We start from the raw sequence: 6,000 nt of genomic DNA, 5'->3' as shown, positions 1-6,000 counted from the left end.
GCTCTTGTTACTGACATTACAAATTTATGACAGACTACCAGGAAACTGCATTTCAAAATAAGGCAAATTCCAAGAAGGAAAGCATATTTTTAAAATCTAGAGGAGGCTGGAGTCTGGACAGTGTCCAGTGCAAGGACGGAGCAGGGAGAATGTTGCTGAGCCTCCCTTTGAGGGCTGCAGCCCCGTCCCCTGACAGCTCTCACCCCCTGAGGCCTGACCTGAACCGCTGCTCTTCTGCTCCGCAGATGCCTTTTCGATAAAACAGGCTCCATGCTGGTTCCTACCTCATAGGATGGCTGTGGAAGGAGATCACTCAGCACGGTCCCTGCTGCCTAATGAAGGCTCAACAAGTGTTACCAGAGCAAGAGGGTTGTGGTTGTTAGGTGCCATCGCGTCACTTCCGACCCATAGCGACCCTGTGCACAACAGCATGAATCACTGCCCAGTCCTGTGCCATCCTCACGGGTGTTCCTCTGCCTGAGCCCATCGTTCCAGCCACGGCGCCACTCCGTCTCGTTGAGGGCCTTGCTCTTGTTCACCACCCCTCCATTTTAGCAAGCGTGAGGTCCTTCTCCAGGGACTGGTCTCTCCTGACAACACGTCCAAAGTACGCCAGGCAAAGTCTTGCCATCCTTGCCCCTAAGGAGCACTCCGGTCATACTTCTTCCAGGATAAATCCGCCCATGGTGTGGTCAATGTTCTTCACCAGCACCACAATTGACATGCATGCCTGTTTACTGGGCCGGAAAGTGGCAGAATCCAGATGGAAGAGGGAGAGGTTTGAGACGGAAGCTCCCGAGCAAAAAATAGTTTGAGAAGAATCTCCAACTGGCAGAAATGGCCAGGCCTGGGCCCCCTGCCCCACTCAACAATGGACTGAGGACCTCCAGGGAAACAGATGGCCTCGGTGAAAACCCAAGGGGTGCCTAGGCCGCTCTCACAGCAGGAGGCTGGCTGCTCTCTTTACCATCTGAAGCCATTGTGGTGACATAATCTGTCACCTAATCTGCGATCCAGCTGGACGCAAACATTAGATTGGCATTGTATTTGTTCATTCTAGTTCTCTGTTTCTGAAGGAATGTTACAAGATCTTCCTTGTGGGTCTTGCCAGAACTACCTTTTAGTAAATAAAGTGAGTTTATGTTTATAAACCTGAGTATCTCTCTGTTTATTTTGGGAACGAAGCATGGATTCCTTGCTGAACCAGTCCTGTAACCTATACTTGCTTATTTAGGAAGAACTCTGAGAAACTCTGAGGTTGCCACGTGGTAGGGGTTTACTTAGGAGTGCCAACAATGAACCTACTGCCAATTCCAGGTTAAAGGAGGTTTAAGTTCACCTCCAAGGAACCTTGGACGAAAGGCCTGGCTGTCCACTTCTTATGGAAAACATGTAAACCTTATAAAGCACAGTTCCCCTCTAATACATATAGGAACTGGTCTAAGGGTTTCTTTAACAGGTAACAGGCATCAGAAGACCCCAGACAAGCAAACAAAAAAACATATTGTTGTGAATAGTGGGGTTGGAGCAGAGACCCCAAGCCCATCTGCAGATATCAGGACATCCCCTCACAGAAGGGTCATAAGGGAGAGGTGAGTCAACCAGGGCACAAGATGGCACCAATGAAACACAAAATATTCATTTGGTTCCTTGAAGCTTCCTCATCCCCCACTATCATGACCCCAGTCCTGCCTTTCGGTTCTGGTTAGACTGGAGCATGTACACTGCTACACATAAGAGCTCCCAACACATGAAATCCAGGTCAGATAAACCCCTCAGGAACAGAAGTGGGAGTAGCAATCCCAGGAGGTGAGGGGGAAGGAGGGGAGGAAGGGGGAACTGATCACAATGGTAGACACATAACACCCTCTCCAAGCCAAGGGGGACAAACAACAGAAACCATGGGTAAAGGGGGACAGTAGTTGGTGTAAGATTTGAAAATAATAATAATTTATCAAGGGGTCATGAGGGAGTGTGGGGGAGGGGATAAGGAGGTGTTGATACCAAGGCCTCAATTAGAAAGTAAATATCTAGAAAACGATGATGGCAACATATGTACAAATATACTGGATACAATTGATTGATGTATGGATTGTTATAAGTGTAAGAGCCCCCAATAAAACGATTGGGGGGAAAAAAAAGGTTCTGCCCATCTTGCATTTCTGTGGGGGAAGAGGATCCGGATGTTGTCTGTGATTGTATAATAAGCCCATAAATCATAGTCAGTCTCCTTTGCTGTGGGGAGAGGGATAAGGTCAGTCAATTCCTGCCATGTAGCAGTGTTCCATGATCACCCCAAATCAACAGACACCCCTACAAAAGTAAGGAGTGCATCTAACTGGGAACTTGGATCAAGAGGGGCAGGGAGGTATCTGCACCGTAAAAGGCACTTAGCTATTGAAAAACAACCCAGCAGCTTAACATTACTTACAAAGACATCCCCCGCTCCCCAGGGAAAAAATCACCTGGTATTATGTTCCTAACTGGGTACTTCTGACAGAGCTTCTATCCAGTCCCTGTTGACTTTACCTTTAACTCACTTGTAGCAGATCTAAGGAACTGAAATACCCCCTTGAATTTAAAACTGGAATGGCCTGGTGGGAGAAGAAGCAGACGGCTGCTCTGTCAAGGTTACAGAGATGGTGATCACTGGACTTGATTTAGCTCCAGTCTACGGCATCGAGGATGCCCAGTGAAGGACGGCAAATGCTTGCTGTGTCCATGCTCTCTCGGCCTTTTCATGACATGTGTTGAACTGTGGACACCACTGAGAACGATGGGAATTCCAGAACCCTTCAGTGTGCTCATCCAGAATCTGTACATGGACGACACGGACCCAGAGACAGTCTTCTGAACAGGACCAAGGAACATTGCCTATTTTAAAGTCAGAGAAGTTGTATATCTGGGTTATATTATTTTGCTACATTTATTCAGTGTTTCTCCCTGATGTGCGTAAGGTCATTATGAGTCAGAACCAACTCAATCACCACAATAGCAACGGTGTAGCTTAACCACTAAAGTCACATGTTTAACATGATATCTAACACCTGCTTACACGCAATAATACCTTAAAAGCCACAAAAATCAAATTGGTCATGGAGCTGATACTAACTCCTTACGATGCTAGATTGTGTTTCCCCGGCTTTGTAAATCTTTATGGGAGCAGACAGCCGCATCTTTCTCCATCTCTCACAGCAGCTGCCTCTCAGAGAACAACGTAGAAAAAAGCCTTTTTTTGTGGGGGAGGGGAGGTAATTTTTTGGTAGAAGTTGTTTGTATCTAAGTTGATGGTGCAGTAGGAATTTTCTTCTTTAAGAATTTTCTTATAGAAGCTGCCTTCTATGACAGAGTCCATTTTCAAAGACACGAAATGGAGTTCTTTAGGACAAGGAGAAACGTGGTCTAGATGGTAGCCAGCAGCCCTGGTCCTGTGAAGAGCCTGGGTTTTTGGAAGGCCCGTCCTCAATATATAGCAACTCTGTCCATTACTGGGCCACAAACACAAGGGTGAGCCAGTCTGAACCTGCCAGCAGGAGAAAGAGGATGCTGTCTGCCCTTAGAAAGAGCCATTCTAGATGAAGAGGGAGGAGGAGACAGTGGAGCACCTCCTGGTCCACCAGGCTTTGAGGACAATGACCCCAATTAGAGCAGGCAGGCCAGAGAGGACCACATGGCCAGCCCCACTATGAGACATGACGCCCCTCACTGACCCATGGCCCTGCGGGGGACAGCACCGGAGACACAGTGTGGGAATTGCACCCGACCTGATCCCACCACACCGAGGCAAAGCACTAGGGGAGTGCAGCAGAATAGCAAGGGATGGAGCAGCAAGGTCCCCAGGGAATGCTGAAGGTGGACTTTGCAGCCAGGGTGTGGTGACCCAACAGACTGGACTGGAAAGCACTCCTGAAGGCCAACAGACGATCCTTGAACTAACTATAAGCTTTTCTTTCTTGTTGTGTTTTGTTCTTTGTCAGTGGTTTGTTTTTGTTTTATTGTATATTGTTGCTTGGTTTTGCTCTGTCTTGGTTTTGTGCATGTTATTATCTCCTCAAGTCTGTCTAAATGAGATAGGCTGGATAAACAATCTGGAGGAAAAACAATGGGACCGACAGTTCCAGGGGAAAATGGGATAGGGGGAGGTGGGGGCCGTGTGTAAGGAAGTGGTGTTAACAAACTCAGGGACAAGGGAACAACAAGTGATCCAAATTGGTGGTGAGGTGGGTGTGGGAGGCCTGGTAGGGCATGATCAAGGGTAATGTAACGAAGAGGTATTGCTGAAACCCAGGTGGGGACGGAACATGATAGTGGGACAGGAGGAAAGTCCAGGGAAATAGAGGAAAGAGCTAGGAGACAAAGGGCATTTATAGAGGTCTAGACAAAGACATGTACATATGCAAATATATATATGTATATATATATATGGATGGATGAGGAAATAGATCTATGTGCCTATATTTATAGGTTTAGTATTAAGGTGGCAGAAGGACATTGGGCCTCCACTCAAGTACTCCCTCAATGCAAGAATATTTTCTTCTATTAAATTGGCATTGTCACCATCCATACATATACATACATCAATTGTATAAAGCACATCCATACATTCCCTGCCCCAATCATTCTCAAGGCATTTGCTCTCCACTTAAGCCCCTTGCATCAGGTCCTCTTTTTTTTCCCCTCCCTCCCCTTTCCCCCCTCCCTCATGTGCCCTTGGTAATTTATACATCGTTATTTTGTCATATCTTGCCCTATCCGGAGTCTCCCTTCCCCCCCTTCTCTGCCGTCCCTCTCCCAGGGAGGAGGTCACATGTGGATCCTTGTAATCAGTTCCCCCTTTCCAACCCACTCACCCTCCACTCTCCCAGCATCGTCCCTCACACCCTTGGTCCTGAAGGTATCATCCACCCTGGATTCCCTGTACCTCCAGCCCTCATATGTACCAGTGTACAGCCTCTGTCCTATCCAGGCCTGCAAGGTAGAATTCGGATCATGGTAGTTGGGGGGAGGAAGCATCCAGGATCTGGGGGAAAGCTGTGTTCTTCATCGGTACTACCTCGCACCCTAATTAACCCATCTCCTCTCCTAAACGCCTCTATGAGGTGATCTCCATTGGCCGACACTTGGGATGAGTCCCTAATAAAATGTAAAAAAAGAAAAGAGGAGAAAAAAATGATTAGGGCAAAGACTGTACAGATGTGCTTTATACAATTGATGTATGTATATGTATGAACTGTGATAAGAATTGTATGAGCCCCTAATAAATTGTTAAAATTAAAAAAAAAGATAAATGACAATGTATAAGTTACCAAGGGCACATGAGGGAGCGGGGAGCGGGGAGGGAGGGGAAAAAAAAGAGGACCTGATGCAAAGGGCTTAAGTGGAGAGCAAATGCTTTGAGAGTGATTGGGGCAGGGAATGTGCAGATGTGCTTTATACAATTGATGTATGTATATGTATGGATTGTGATAAGAGTTTTATGAGCCCCTAATAAAATATTTTTTTTTAAAAAGGAACAACAACAACAAAATTGGCATTGTATGATGCTCACCCTCCCGACACAACTGCTGAAGACAAAGCGGGTGAATAAGCAAATGCGGTGAAGAAAGCTGATGGTGCCCGGCTATCAAAAGAGATAGCGTCTGGGGTCTTAAAGGCTTGAAGGTAAACAAGTGGCCATCTAGCTCAGAAGCAACAAAGCCCATATGGAAGAGGCAGCCTGTGCGATCACGAGGTGTCGAAGGGGTCAGGTATAGGCATCATCAGAACAAAAATATCTTACCATAGTGAATGTGGGTGGAGGTGAGATTAGGGAAAGAGACTAGAGACATTATCATGTTATGTAATTTTAGGGAACTCTTATGATGTAGCCTTAATTTTCTTTTTAAACATTTTATTAGAGGCTCATACAACTCTTATCACAATCCATACATATACATACATCAATTGTATAAAGCACAACTGTACTTTCTTTGCCCTAATCATTTTCAAAGCATTTGCTCT

Source organism: Tenrec ecaudatus, chromosome 2 (assembly GCF_050624435.1).
Source record: "Tenrec ecaudatus isolate mTenEca1 chromosome 2, mTenEca1.hap1, whole genome shotgun sequence".
NCBI classification, from domain to species: Eukaryota; Metazoa; Chordata; class Mammalia; order Afrosoricida; family Tenrecidae; genus Tenrec; species Tenrec ecaudatus.
Note: the sequence above shows the minus strand (reverse complement) of the source record.